Below are 15,976 nucleotides of genomic sequence, written 5' to 3'. Positions count from 1 at the left end.
GGGGTGGGAGGAGGTATTGTTTCATATTCTCTATGTGTATATAAAGTCTGCTGCAGTTTCCATGGTATGCATCCGATGAAGTGAGCTGTAGCTCACGAAAGCTCATGCTCAAATAAATTGGTTAGTCTCTAAGGTGCCACAAGTACTCCTTTTCTTTCTACTACAGCAGAAACAGAAAACATTTAAATTAAAAAATGATGGACGCTGGCTTTGTTTCTTAAGGACATCCATACTGCTACTAAACAGTGCTTGTGAGCTGGCAAAAATAACTTGCTCACCCAGTCCCTGACAACAGAAACCAATAGGAACAGTAAATACAGGCTCCAGGTGCGAGATCCAACTCAGCAACCAAACTAGCCACTACAGAAGGAACTATTGGGATATATGGTAAGAAATGGTGGTGTGAGCAGAAAGCCTTCAAGGTTCAGAGATGGTAGGTATTGGGAAATGACTAACAAGAGGCAGAACAATCCTGTTATCTGTCTAGGGGGCAAGGAATATCCACCTTTACTTTCTTACTAGACATCTTTAATTTTGTGTTTTCTGAAGTGGATGTATTAGTTGGTCATTTTTAATACTGGTTGTTATATTTTCATTGCATTATATTTTTAAAAAAATGTACAATAGCTACTTGAGCCAATGGTACTGGCCGCTGCCATAAATAAAACATTTTGTGACCCTGATCCAAGTCATATAATTAGCCTCTCGGAAGCACTCCAGTTCGTGTTACCTCTACACACTACAGTTACATCAGAAGTATATTTCAGCCTTGAGCAGAATATGATTTCTAGGTTTAATAAAATACAGCATATGACTTTTGATAAGGATTACAAAACTTCTTCAAAATCACGAACAACAGGATGTATAGATATATCTCTATCTATGAAGGAGAGATTAGTTGACTGTGATCTTCACTCCTAGTTGGCTCTCAACCTCTCAGTGGCTTAGCTTAGTACCACTTCAGCTGACCAAGTGTACAGCCAATATATCTTGATTTTGCAGACTTGAATGTCCTCCTACAATATGGAAGCCAGAAATATTTTTGCATTAAATTCTGTGGTGTGAAACCTTTTGCTTTTGTGTTTATTGTTTAGCTTTGAAAAGTGGCTATTATACATATGTACTGAGAAAAATGCAAATTTTTTGTTTATGCTCAAAAAATCCTTTTTCTTTTTGCTTCCACCCACAAAAATATTCTGAGTTAAAGCTGCAATTCTTGGCTGAACATGCTCAAAAACTGCCAAGACGTTGCAATTTTGGGTTTTATGAAGAATCCTCAATAGTTGTTATAAACTTTTTATATACTGGTGGCAGTGTATAATTGTAAGATCTGGTGGCACTGTATAAATTGTAAGATCTGGATAGAAATAGATTCCAGTGGCAACCTTACCTCTGAATATTCTAAGTTTAGGTCAGGCCTTTAATGGTATTTTAATATATTCCAATAAAGAGTGATCACAGTTTATAAACATCTGTATTAAAAACCTGCAAATGTTTCATGGAAGATAGATGATGCTTGGACTATTTTACAAATTTAAGCTTTAAAGGAAAAATTCCAAATGAGACAAAAACAATGTAACTAGTTAAAAAAACAGCTTCTTGGCTCTTCTATCCATTAAATAAGGAAAGCAAGGCAGTTGGACAGAACTCAAGGGACAGAGGTTTGATAATGAAGACCCGAATTGATAAATAAATCATGGGAGTTCTTCAATCCGTCATACTTAAATTTTATACAAAGCAACCCTGGCATTTAGAAGCTACTGTTTCAGACACACAAACAAGTAGGGCTTACATTCCCATATAGTTTCATAAAAATCGATCTCAACTGATTACTTAATGTAATATGTTTTTAGATAACATTGCCTACAAGTTGGATCTGATTTCCTGGAGACATCATATTCAATGGTGTAGTAATTTTAATTGCAAGAGGATGTGCTATATTTTAAGTGCACTTCAATGAATGTCTTCATCCAAGCATTGCAAGCACTGGGACGCTGGTCTGAAATGGAATAACACCTTTTAAACTCTATTGTTTATTCAGCAATTGCCAGAGTAGACAAAGTTCTAAACTCTACAAAAAACCCCACAACATTTAACAACCAGACTATGCAACGCATGATAAAAATGAACAAGCTTCAACAGAGAAATCTAAAACTCCCTAAACTATCTACAAGTGGTCAGGCATGTATTCCACAAGTGTTCAGGTTGGCCAAAAATAGAGATAATGAGGAAGTGGGTTTGTTATATCCCTGGTTTTGGTCATTTGATCAGATGGATGTGTGTGCACACTGCTATTAGTTAAGCACTCTGAAAAGGGTCTGTCAGGGACCTTATAGTGCAGATCTGTGGAATCATACACTGTACCTGCCTGTGGTCATACCTGTATGCCAGTGCCAACTATATCATCCAGCCTATTACATCATTTATACCATAGTTATCAATTTTTCTTTATATTCGTTTTGGTAAAATATAGGCAAGAAAAGTGTAATGATGCTCTTTTCTGCTATTGCCCCCCCCCGCCCCTTTTTTATTGTACTTTTCCCTCCAGCTCCCTCTAGGATTCCCCTAAATAGTAGTGATAGTGCTTGTGTGAGAGAGAGAGAGATACATGGGCAAACAGGAGATGAGGATAAGGGTCAGTAAAGATTTACAAAGAACATACTTTATGATAGATGGAGGGTCTGGAAGATTTAGCACCTCTCATCTGTCAGCTCAGAGCTTGGAAGGAGATTCTGTAAGGCCTTGCCATTTATCCAGTTACAAAACCTAAAAGTAATCTCTTACACTATATATAAAACAAACCACAATCTAGGATGTTATCTGAGTTTATTAAAAATCTGCCCCTTTTAATTAAAAAAAATGCTGATTTTCACCAAACAGTTAAAAGGAAGACCAACAAAATAATTAAGGGATTATGAATCTCTGCCACTGGTACAGCTTTATTAATAATGCCATTTAAAAAAGTATGTGGGGCTTCCAGAACTTTGGGGTCACTGACCTGAAAATCCTTCTTTATGTTCATGCTCCCAATGCAGAATCCCCAAATTTTGCATATCAAAAAAGTGCTCTTTGTTCCTCTGAAATATCCTCTGTTGTAATCTGCTCCTTCTGCCCAATTTTTAGTCTTGTGCAAAGCAAGGTTCACTATACTGAGAAGGACAGAGTATGTCAAGAGCTCTCCAATCTTTTGCTCATTTCATTTTTTTCATCTTTTGTTTTTAACATAGTTGAGGCAGTGCAGATAGATGAAGATACAAAACATCTGATCCAGATATAGCTTAGATAATAGGAACAGGCAGAATGCTAAAGCATCTGGTAGATCTATTACAGTTTGCCAACTACCCAAAGTACTTATGGGTAATTTAGAACATCTTTGCTTGAAATAGTTAACCTTTCCACTCCTTATTAGATAAAGAAGGAAAATATCGGTTCACTCTGGGGTCCCACCTGGATCTGGGGTACCACTGAGCCCTCTGACCCGCCATCCTGGACTCCCTCTCACACAATGGTGCTGTGACAAGTTGCAAAGCCCTCTAAGCTTGCACTTTGATCAGCATTCACACAGGTAGGGACACACCCAGCTGCAGTTACATGCAAGCTCTCTAACCACCAGCCTCCCAGCGTAGGACCCCAGAGTAGTACCATCCTGCCCTGGTCAAATCTGGCCAGTTTATGGGTTTAATATCCGGTCCACCTCTCCCTCAATGTGAAGAGGACCATGCACACTTGTGGTAACCAAGCTGAGATTTTCCCTTGACACCTTAATCAAACACACACTGGTTTGGATTAAAATAAAATAAGTTTAACTACAGAAGGATAGGTTGTAAGTGATTATAAGTGATAGCAAACTGCTCAAAGCAGATTACTTAGTAAATAAACAAAACCGCAAACTGAGCTTAACATACTAGATAGGTAGGATATGAATTAGCAAATTCTCAGCCTGAGTGATAAGCAGGCTGGCAGATTAGTGTAGACATAGCCTTAATGTGGCATACATTAATTTTTCCCTTTACTCCAGGATTAAATCTCACTCCTTACCAATTATAGTGAGTATTTGTTTATTGTTGGTGGTTTTAATTGAAATGTGAATTTTGGTGCTTGTGAATGGTGCCTGGAATTTTCAAAAAGTCAAAGATGGGGACATTTTTTAAACACAGTAACTTTCAAGCTCCTTTTCTGATTTTTTCCTAAACTTCCCAGAAAAATTCTGGATGTGGAAAAGATGGAGCATGTGAATTTTCAGGGGCATTAGTTTCTTAATGGGAGTAGATTTGAAATTTGGGCTTATAACGGGAAGCTAGCTTTAACCTCACCTAATGAATGGCTACTGCTGACCCACAGTATCTTTCCACTGTAGGGCAAGTGCAATTTCAGATGTAGTATCTTTGCATGTCATTTTTATTCTTCACATCTCTACTCTGACTGCTATACTCCATAGCTTTAGTCCTCTCCAGTTTCCCAGCCAGAAATATTCTCCAACATTTCAATCTCCACTCATCTTTTAACACTTAATGTATAGCCTCAATGCATAAATCCACTCACTACTGAGTTTTATTTTGAATTATCTCTAGTATCTTATTTAATGTATTGTCAAAAAAAAAGGAAGTAGACACACCGATAGCTTATATCTTATAATAAAATATCTACTGTAAAGCACAACAGAAGACAAAAAGCTATGGGCACTAAAGGAAACATAACAAGGGAAAGAGGGAAAGATTATTTAGGCACTCCAATGGTAATCCTTACAACAGAAGCCAAGATGAATTTAGAATCTTTTCAACACACTGCAGAGGTATTAATGTTCTGAAAAGTAGAACAAAAGCAAATAGCTGCCTTTCGTAATTAAATTAAATGAAGCAACATACTTTGTCCATTGTGTGTTACTGTCCTGGAAGAAGTAGCTCTGATATACCCTCCAAGTATTAATTCATCAAAAATATAACATTAAAAACTTGCTAGTTTTTAATTTAAAATATAATTTATAACTAAGGGGTTACTTGCAAAAGAGATAATGTGAGAGCTGAATGACCTGACCTTTTCAGATAGCTTTTCCTTACAGAATTAAACAAGATGATTTCCCCCCAATCTGTTTATAAAGTATGATATCACAAAAAAATAAAGTGGTTGGGAAATGTTAGGGAGAGAAACTGTTTCAATATATTTAATACAATAGGACAGAACATAATTTAGTTCTGTATAGTATTTTCCATGCTCATGATCTCCCAATGCACTTTTCAAAAAGAGGTGGAATGCAATGACATTTAATCCTAAGAACACCAAGGAGGAGTATACGACCAGGATCTGCACTGAAAACTGAAGAATGTTTAGTTCTTCTTCTCTCTCCCCTGTTAGTAACATGTGCCCTGTCAATTCCCCAGCTTCAGCTCCCACTCACAGAAGGAGGTTCCACCCATATCTACCCTGCAAAATGAGGCAACACAACCCCTTACCACAGGCTGACTGTTCCTGCTTCCTGCCTGCCTTACTTTGCTGCTGCCTTATCTCGCAGCCGAGACGGCTGCCAAATCCATGCTGGTTTCATCTCCAACTGTAGGTTAACAGTTCCAGTGCAACCCATCTACTTTCTTCTGTTTTTTATCCTGAGGCAAAGAAATAGAGCATTTTAGGCAGTGTTTTTTAAAAATCGGGTTGTGTTGCAATCGATTTGCACAAGGTAATATCCAAAACAACTGTAACTGTTACTTACTGTAACTGTGGTTCTTTGAGATGTGATGCAGATGTATATTCCACTTAGGTGGAGCTGGAGAATTTTGCCTAGCAGTACCTGTACAAGGCAATGCTCACACCTCATGGCCATAGCCCCTCCCCTGGCTATATGATGCAGTGCCACCTGGACTCCCTTCAGTTCCTTCGCTCTGCTCACCCAGGGAATAGACTCTGTTGCAGATGGGACAGTGGTTGGGTCATGAAATATACATCTGCATCACATCTGAAAGAACCACAGTAAGAGTAAGTAACTTTCTTCTTTGAGTAGCTGTAGCCAGGTAGTCCATTTTGGTGACTCACAAGCAGTACTCACAGAAGACTGGGCTCAGAATCCATCTAAAACATGGATTGCTGGATCACCTTCCCAAAGTTTGCATCAGCTGTGGATGATGCGTTAATGGCATAATGGTTCATCAACATATGTATCGATGACCACCTGACAGCCCTGCAAATGTCGTGTAATGAGCTCACAGCCACTAAGGAGGCATAGTCGAAGCTATTTCATACGCAGCCTTGATACAGGATGTTATTCACTTAGAGATCGTTTGTCAAGAGATCACTTGCCCATTCACATGATCTGCATATAACACAAACAGATGAGGAAAACCATGGAACAATTTAGTCCTATTCAGGCAGAAGACATCAGCTGAAATCTAACATATGGAGATGCTGTTCTTCTGGGGATGAATGCAGCTTAAGAAAGAACACAGGCAAATATACTGCTTGGTTCAAATGAAACCGTGAGACCACTTTAGACAGAAAATATGGGAGCAGCCATAAAGTCACATTGTGTTTGGTGAACTGTTCATAAGGAGGCTCTGCCATCAGAGCTGCAACTCACAGACTCTCCTTGTGGATGTTACCACAACCAAGAATGCAGTTTTGACACAAAAAGGGAAAGGGACAAGATGCCAGAGGCTCAAACAGAGGACTCATCAGTGCTGCCACTACTGTGTTAAGGTCCCACAAAGGACCTGACTCTCAGACCAGGGGATGGAGATTAAGTCCTTTTAAGAATCAAACTACCATGGCATTGGAAAAAACTCATTTTCCATGAACAGGGGGATGAAACATTGAGATTGCTGCCAGATGCACCCTCATAGAGCTAAGCACAAGGCCTGATGACTGAAAACACAGTGAGTATTCCAAGATGTCCTGGATAGAAGCCATTGTCGGTTGAATTCCATTGGGAGCAGAGTGTGCAATGCAAGGTGTGACTGTGATTCTGCCTGAGCAGGTCAGGATGGAGAAGAAGGGATATGAGAGGCTGAATCAATAGCACAAGAAAGTTGAAGAATCAACACTCCCTCGACCATGCCAGGTGTGATGTGGTGTATTCCCCATACTGGCCCAGAGAGGGTTAAATTAGGCCAGGCAGGCCCAAATCAACCAATTACGCAGTGAGCAAGGGAGAGATTTAGCTACATAGGACCACTAATTGGAAGCAGGTTTCAGAGTAACAGCCGTGTTAGTCTGTATTCGCAAAAAGAAAAGGAGTACTTGTAGCACCTTAGAGACTAACCAATTTATTTGAGCATGAGCTTTCGTGAGCTACAGCTCACTTCATCAGATGGAAGCAGGCTCAGCTGGATAGGAACAGGAGAGGCCCCTGTTCCTCAAAGCCCTGGAGCTGAGAGCAGAAAGGGGTCTGCAGGGAAGTAGGGTGCAGTCACTCCCTGGGAGAAGGGAGCTATGTTTGGGACTATAGAGGGTAGGTCACAGTTACTCCCTGGGAGGAGACAGCTGGGATGCTGGCAAGCCCAGACAAGAGGAGCCAGGAAGAGAGGAGAAGGCTTAGGGGAAAAGCAGCAAGGAATGGGAGTGTAGACCTTGGCTGCTGATTAGAGGGCCCCTTAGCTGGAACCTGGAACAGAGGGCAGCGCTGGGTTCTCCTATCAACCACCAAGTATGTGGCACAGACCAGGCAAAGTGGTGGTCCGAGGCGGTCTGCCTCAGACAAATTGTTCCAGAAATACTTTGTTCCCCACCCCCCATGCCTCCCAAAGGGGGAATCCACATAGTGACCTGGCCAGAGGATCAAGTCACAAAGAGGAGGCTGCAGTTTCTGGAGAGGGAGAGAGAGGGACCCACAGGGTAAGAAAGTACAATGGGTAGGGACACCGCCAAAGAGGGCAGCACCTGGCAGAGCTAATCCCCAGGACAGCCAGGAGGAGGTGCCATGAGTGGACCCCATGACAATGAGAATGATCTTGGTCTCATCCGCTTTCAGCTTCAGGATAACCTGTGGAATGATCAGGATCAGAGGAAAAGCATACAAGAGAGCCAAATGCCAGCTGAGATGAAAGGCATCGGTCAGGGAGCCTGGGCCAAGGCTCCCTTGAAAGCAGAACAGGTGGTACTTCCTGTTGTCTCTTGTAGCAAAACAGGTTGATCATCAGGATGCCCTAAGTTGCAAAGATGACTCTCAGAACACTTGTTTCCGGGGCCAGGTTAAAAAACGTGCTGAGATAGTCCTGATTGGACGAGATGATTCTGGACCCTGGGCAAGCGATCAGCTATAGGATTGATATGCTCTTCAATGCAGAGCTGCCACAGCCTGATTGCCTTCTGGCAGAGCACCGTAATGTGTGCTCCCCCTTGCCTGTTCACATAATACTTACTGACAGTACCACTGCAATGTATGTGAAGCACTAAGCCCCAGAAAGTCCTTCCTACTCTGACCACAGACCCTGAACTTTCAGTGATCCCAGATGTGTTCTCCAGCCTATCAGTGACAACAGTCCTGGTTGGTAAGGGCTAGACAAATGGAATGCCCTGACCAGCAGAGGGAGATGGACCAATGTGTCCAAGGCTGTGAGGAGTTGGACGGTAAACTGTCCTGCACCACATCTGAAGAGGGCAAAGACAATTTTGCAAACTGTACTACTTGCACGCAAGTGGACATGTGGCCCTACAGCCTCAGGCATGTCTAAACTGTCATGGAAGGTTGAACCTGCAAACAGAGGCAAAGTTGGTGAATTGTCTGAAAATGGTCAGTTGGCAAAAATGCTCTGAAACTCAGAGTACTAGGGCCCCACTGAACTTGATTTTCTGAGTGGGAACAAATGTTGATTTCCCGGTGTTTAGGATGAGATCCTGAGAATCGAGTAAATGCAGTGTAAAGTGTACATGAGAAAGAACTTCTTCCCTGGACCTGTCCTTTAATAGCCAGTTGTCCAGATACAGGAAGATATGGATTTTTCTTTCTGGAGGTATGCTGTCACCACGACCACACATCTGGTAAAAAACACAGGTGGGAAGAAGAGAGGCCAAAAGGTAGCACTGTGTACTGAAAATGGTGATCCGTCATGACAAACCAGAGGAATTTTTTGTGGCTTGGCAAAATTGCCACATGAAAATAAACATCCTGAAGGTCTAGAGCAGCAAACTGCTCAGTGATGTCTTGGCTACAAAGCAGACTTCAGTGACGTATGACTGAAATTCCTCCCTGGAGGTTTCAAGCAGCTGGTCTGTAAATTTAGACATAGCTGTCCAATTCAAAGAGTCATGTGTGGACAACATGTCTGCTGGTTTGCAATCCACATTTGCAAGGCAGAGGAGGTATAGATCTTTCTTCCCATTAAATCCATCCTCTTTGAGTCCTTGTCCTTAAGAGTGGACTTAAATTTGCCCTGCTGAGCTCCATTGTTCACCATGGTTATGACCAGGGAAATAGGGGCTGGGGTGGGGGGAATAAAAGCCCTCAAATCTCTGGACTGGTGCAAAGTAGCATTTCTCCAAACACTTTGCAGTAGGCAACACCAAAGCTGGCACGCTCCAAATAACTTTTGAGGGGCAGATGGCTGTAGGATGACCAACAACTTAAAGGTATTCTCCTGCAGAATCTCTGCCTGAATGCCCGGGGAAGCAGCCATTTGCTGAGAAAGGTCCTGGTAGGCCCTGAAGTTCTCAGGCACTGAAGGAGACAAAAAGCCAGGCACTATTGAATTATCTGGGGAAGAAGAGGAAGCATTTAATTTCCAGTCCTGGAATGGCAGACCTGGACAGGACAACTCTGGAGGCTCCGTATGGGAAAGGCTCAATTGGTACCTGAATCTGCGGTGGCAGCCCAGCCACCAACATGCCCAGTGATCTTGCCTTGAAACAAGATGAGGAGTGTGACCTCTGAAACTGAGGAATGTCCCACAGATTCCATTGAGGTCACTGGTCTCAAGGGTAAGGCACTGGTAGCCAGCAGGCAGTGTATCAGGGGCCCCCATCCTCACCATGAGACGAATGCACCCCATTTCTGGTATTCATGATGATCCCCAATGTGGGCCAGGCAATGGAAAGCAGGAGGAGGACCTCCACCCTTGAAACTGAGGAGTCCCAGGGTACAGGTGGAGCCAGCCCTGAGATTGCGAGCAACTGATCTGACTTATCTGTCAGCCAAAACAGCACCACCAGCACAGAGTACATCTCAGTTGGTTCCGGTGCCAAGGGCAGCAGCAGCCTGGAAGTCGTTTGTGGTACCAACACAGCTGACAGTGTTGAAATGGAGGGCAGGGAGTTTCACCACAGTAACACTGGTGGTGCAAAAATGCAGCAGTGCAGAGGAGTTTCCTGGTGCTGAAGAGGTCCCTTATACTGAGCCTGGCACCAGCCCCACTTCTACAGCAGGGAAACATCGAACCCAATGGTTCAGCAGCCCACCCAGACAACTGGGCTGTAAATGATGTAGCCCTGGTGAAATCCTGGACCAAGGGAGAGGTCAGGATGGAAAGGCAGAGGAAGTCTGTTGCCATGTGGTATACCGTTAGTGTAGACATAGCTCATACCAGCATCACCTTTGTTGGTACCAGACTCATTGGACTCCCTGAGGCTGGAACCAGAGTCAATGGTGTGGAATCTGATCTCCCAAGGCAGTACAGGAGAGCGGCTGGAAGGACTTGTTCCATCCTGTGTGCTGGCAGTAACACCATGCCGGACCATACTTTTCTTGGAGGAGGCAGAAAAGTCTCCATGAGACCTGGAATGGTCTTGATTAGTCTTATGCAACATTTTCCTGGTGCACTTGATGGAAAGTGGTTCCTCCATCTCTTTGAAGAGGCAGCAGCTCTGACAATAGCATTCTCTGAATCCGAGGGCAAACTCTGCTCTGATGTAGGTTTCAATGCTGAAGCAGGCCGCATGGGTGAAGGTCCCTAGCCACCTGAGTGAGGTTTGTGAATCACCTGTAAATTGAATACTACTCTTTGACATGGGCCTCATCCAAATACAGCAAGCACTCCCACGTGATGGACAATGTTTGAACCCTGGTGAGGTCATCACCAGGGAAATATTTAACTGCTAATACTAAGGATATTAACTAACCATATATAATTAGAGCAAGTCACTAAAAGAGAAAGATTGTGAGGTTAAGAACCACACAGAGCTCCGACTCCAGTCACAGGTGGTAAGAAGGAACTAGGGGGTGGGGAGAGGTGTCGAGAAAGTGCTGCCTCATATAGCCAAGGGCGGGACTATGGCCATGAGGTGCAAGTGCTACCTCCTAGGGGTACTGCTAGGCAAATTTCTCTGGCTCTGGTGTGCTGGGTGCGTGCGCATGCACACACACACACATACACACACACCCCCCTACCTCTAAGTGGAATACACTGCTGCATCAACTTGAAGAACTAACCAAAACAAACCCTCCAGTAAAGATAGCAATGTTATCAATAATCAGTCATAGAAATCACAAGCATATAGCACTTTGCATGTTGTGGATCTCCAATTGCATCACAAGGGAATTATATTTCTATGCTGTTAATTCCCAATTCCTATAAGACCTTGCCCTTACATTTCTGAACATAATATAGATGGCAGAACATATTCAGCAATGGTGTAAGCAGACAACTCCCAATGGCTTACATCAGGGTTAAATTTGATCCTTTATTTTCAAATGTACTTCACGGTTTATTCATGTTTAAGTTTCTATTAACTCATGATATTTCAGAGCATGGGGAAATTAATGATATTTTCTCTTTATGTCTCATCTGAGAGGCAGATATTTAATTCTACCACCCCCTATTAAGGTAGTTCTGAATGAGTGTGATCCAATATTTTATTACTAACTTGTCCTACTATAGGATATCAGGCTTCACTCTCATTAACTCTAGAACCAAAATAGCTGAGACTACCTGATATGTAAGATACCCAAGAATACAAAAGTAAAGAAAATCAAGTGGTTGTATTTAACTATTCATTTAGTTAGGCTCTACTGATACTTTCTGACTCAACAGTTTTCTCAAGGGCATGTGAAATATTTCTAATATAACAAATGATTATGGATCACACTTAAATGGATTTGCTTTCTATTAATTGATCAAACACAGTAATGGCAGCCAGATGTACCCTCAGAAAAAAGTGTTCCGTAAACATAGCTCTGATAAATGTGGAATGTGCTCAAGAACTGTTTGTGTGAAGGAAGTAATGGAGACACACTGTTATCTCAGTGACAGACAAAAACCCATCTCCCCTACTTCAGATTGCACGTTTTCTATTCATAACCTTCTAGGCGCTAAAAAACCTTCAGACACCTCAAACATACACGGTTGCTTCATCTCTGCTCTTTTATGAGACATGTTAACATGCCATAAGAAATCCACAGGCACAATAAATGAGAATTTTTAGACTGGGATATAAATGGTGGTGCACATGACTTAAAGAAATGCTTCATTGCTTACCCCCATTTTACTAAACCCTGACCCCAGTGTGATGGGTTGGGTCACAGAAACTCCCTCAAGACTGTCACTAGATGTGCTGGGATACCACTGAGAGCAAATCCCCCTGCCAGAGAAGGCTTCCCTCCACTCCCATCTTGCTGACTTAGACACTCCAGTCAGCCAGAGCACAGACCAAGTGCACAGAAACTAAGATTCACTTAGCCCAGGGGCTTCTCAGTTAACAGGGACTTTCCCAGCACCCAGTATTCAGTCTTTCTGGGAGTCTAAACCCCAAATGAATCCATTTTACTCTGTATGAAGCTTATACAGGGTAAACTCAAATTGTCCGCCCTCTATATCACTGACAGAGAGACATACACAGCTGTTTGCTCTCCCAGGTATTACTTACTTACTCTGGGTGAATTAATAATAAAAATGATTTTATTAAGTATAAAAAGTAGGATTTAAGTGGTTCCAAGTAATAACAGACAGAACAAAGTAAGTTACCAAGCAAAATAAAACAAAACACGCAAGTCTAAGCCTAATATAGTAGGAAATGGAATACAGGTAAATCTCACCCTCAGAGATGTTCCAATAAGCTTCTTTCACAGACTAGACTCCTTCCTAGTCTGGGCCCAATCTTTTTCAGACCAACGTTGTGGTCTATGACCTGGGTCCAGCAATCACTAACACCCCCACAGTTACAGTTCTTTGTCCCAGTTTCTTTCAGGCATCTCTTTGGGGTGGAGAGGCCATTTCTTGAGCAAGCTGAAGACAAAATGGAGAGGCTTCCAGGGCCTTTTATATTCTCTCTCTTGTGGGCAGAAACCCCTTTGTTCTTCTGTGCAAAATCACCGCAGCAAAATGGAGTTTGTAGCCACCTGGGCAAGCCACATGTCCATGAATGATTCAGATTTTTGCAGGCCAACACCATTGTTTACATGTTAGTTTGGACATTCCCAGGAAAGCTCAGATGTGGATTGGCATCTCCCAAAGTCCATCTCAGTTAAGTGTTTCTTGATTGGGCACTTACTCAGACTAGTCCTTTCTCAAGAAGCTGACCAAATGCTTCACTGATGCTAATTAGAATCAAACACATTGAGATCAAGTACATAGCCAATATTCATAACTTCAGATACAAAAATGATACACACATACAGACAGCATAATCATAACCAGCAAATTACAGCCTTTCCATAGACACCTTACTTGACCTCTTTTGTACAAGATTTGGTGCAACTATAGGACCTTGATTGCAACAATGGTCTATACGGTCACAGTACATGTCAATAACATCACACCCAGTTATTTGCAATTGCCAAATAAAGCATCATTTTAATGTATGTGTTTAATTTGGGAGGAATGTGTATGTTTAATGGCCCACAGACACTCCTAGCTACAAAACAGGATTAAGCCTCACCCACAGTTTGACATCTGAGAAATCCCTAGGTCAACCTATCCACTATCATTGTGAAGCATCTGATGGCTTACTAGGGCTCCCAGCCAGTGACGGGTGTGTGAAGAAAACCCCTTAAGTTCTGCATTAAAGATGTCTAGGGCAGGCCCTAGTGAATTCCACCTCCCACCCAGATGTTTAGCAAAGAGGAATAAGACATTCCCAGTAGTAGTCAGGCCAGGGGCAGCCCTTTCATCTGCTCATAACACATCTCCCTGTGAGCTCCTTCCTCTGACCATAACACATTCCTCCCACAACAGAGAACTGAGACCAGGGAGAGCAGCAGATAAAGCTGCTGCAGGTGTCTGATCTCCCATTTCTTTTGCTGAGGCATGTAGGCTTCCCATGTCTTTTCTGCTCCTTACAATAGAGCACGCCCATTAAAACCCTGTTAAAAGGGCAGTGGATTAATTTGCCCCCCTGCAAAATACACAATGGTGGTTTCAACATAAAATAAAACTCCCCAAAATGATTTTTTGGAAAAAAGACTGATTTTTCCCATCCCCGAAAGAATTCCAGCTGTCATTTTTAACTGATGATTGCAGTTGGGAGGTGTGATAAAATTAATGATAAAAGAAGTTAAGATAATAGGGAAAAGATCTTGAAGTATAGAATTATACATTATTTCTCAAGAATGAATTATTAGGGTAAAGCAGAAGGGAACCTCATCCCATTCTTAAAGACAGCAGCTGAACAATTTTTTTGTTTGGACACCAACCTTATTTTTTATCCTAGTTACTCAGACAAAGCTGTCTGTCAAATCAGCTTCTATGTTGTTGGTGCACATGAAAGTAATGTTAAAAAATTGAGGAAAAAATCCATAGGGAAGTGGGACCAGTGGGATGCAACCTAGTGAAATTGTTGAAGGCAAATTACAAACAAATCTAAAGAATAACCCTGCTTGAATAATGAAGCTATAGCACAAAATAAACATTATGAGACCTTTTGCAATGTAATGTATACTTAACATTTTGTTCATTTATAATATTTTGTCATGTGTTCCAGACATACACATAATTGTATGACTGTGGCAGTTTTATGGTTTTAGATGTTATTTATTGGAGAAGGTTTTAAACTATGTAAAACACTAATCTAAGTGACAGGTTTCAGAGTAACAGCCGTGTTAGTCTGTATTCGCAAAAGGAAAAGGAGTACTTGTGGCACCTTAGAGACTAACCAATTTATTTGAGCATAAGCTTTCGTGAGCTACAGCTCACTTCATCGGATGCATACTGCATACTGTGGAAAGTGTAGAAGATCTTCTTCTACACTTTCCACAGTATGCATCCAATGAAGTGAGCTGTAGCTCACGAAAGCTTATGCTCAAATAAATTGGTTAGTTTCTAAGGTGCCACAAGTACTCCTTTTCTTAGTCTAAGTGACAAATTCTGTCATGCACTTCCTTTGCTTATTGATCCATACTGCTTTCTTAAAATAATAAAAAAGCAAAAACATGGCTCAATGACAAAAAGAAAAGTTATTCTTTTTTTTCTGAATTTAAACGGTGTAGTTACTTTTTCCATAAGGTGCCAAGTTTTGACATTTGTCTCTAAAGTTGAAACTAGATTGTAAGGCCATCACAAATACAAAGCTACACTGCCTGCTTTCCTTGTCAGAACAATGGCAAGATACACTTTAGTAAACAATTTAAGGAGGACAGATATCAAGTGGCAAGACTACTGTATTGTCATTTTATCGCACTAAGAAATACAGAATGGAAAAGGAGGAAAGACACCATTCACACAAATCTGGGGCTGAGATCTAACCTTCCAAGGAGGCACCTAAATTATTTTACAAGTACAATGAAGATACCTCAGTACAATACAAACCTCAGTAGGCTTGGATGCTCATTCAAAAGCTAAACCAAACCAAAACTCTCAATGAATACTCACAACATGGGACTCCTGGTTTGACTACCTCTCAAATACAGGCTCACATACATTCTCCCATCTCAACCCCCCTCTAAAGGTTTTTCCCTCTGCAGTTCCCTGCCTGTGCAAAGGAGCCGGACTAAGCTGTGAATATAATACCCTGGTTCAAGTCTGATTAATTAGATTACCCAATCTAAAAATTTATAACCGTAATTATAAACAAGACTAAAAATAAAAATTGAACTCAGGGAGCCTTGAATCTTCTAATTTTAAAC

General features: G+C 41.8%; 1 protein-coding gene and 1 long non-coding RNA gene across 7 annotated transcripts in view; both read right to left on the bottom strand.

The window, feature by feature from the left end:
- The window catches only part of PACRG (parkin coregulated), a 494,910-nt gene that overhangs the window by 178,256 nt on the left and 300,678 nt on the right, over positions 1–15,976 (bottom strand). The window lies entirely within an intron of this gene.
- On the bottom strand, positions 3,004–15,026 carry LOC142071428 (uncharacterized). Its single transcript, XR_012667459.1, has 3 exons — positions 12,953–15,026; positions 5,451–5,600; positions 3,004–3,149 (listed from the first exon to the last, which is right to left on the bottom strand). It is a non-coding gene; the product is annotated as an uncharacterized LOC142071428 (long non-coding RNA).

This window comes from Caretta caretta, chromosome 3, assembly GCF_965140235.1.
Source record: "Caretta caretta isolate rCarCar2 chromosome 3, rCarCar1.hap1, whole genome shotgun sequence".
Taxonomy (NCBI): domain Eukaryota; kingdom Metazoa; phylum Chordata; order Testudines; family Cheloniidae; genus Caretta; species Caretta caretta.
This window is presented reverse-complemented; position numbering and strand designations above follow the sequence as displayed.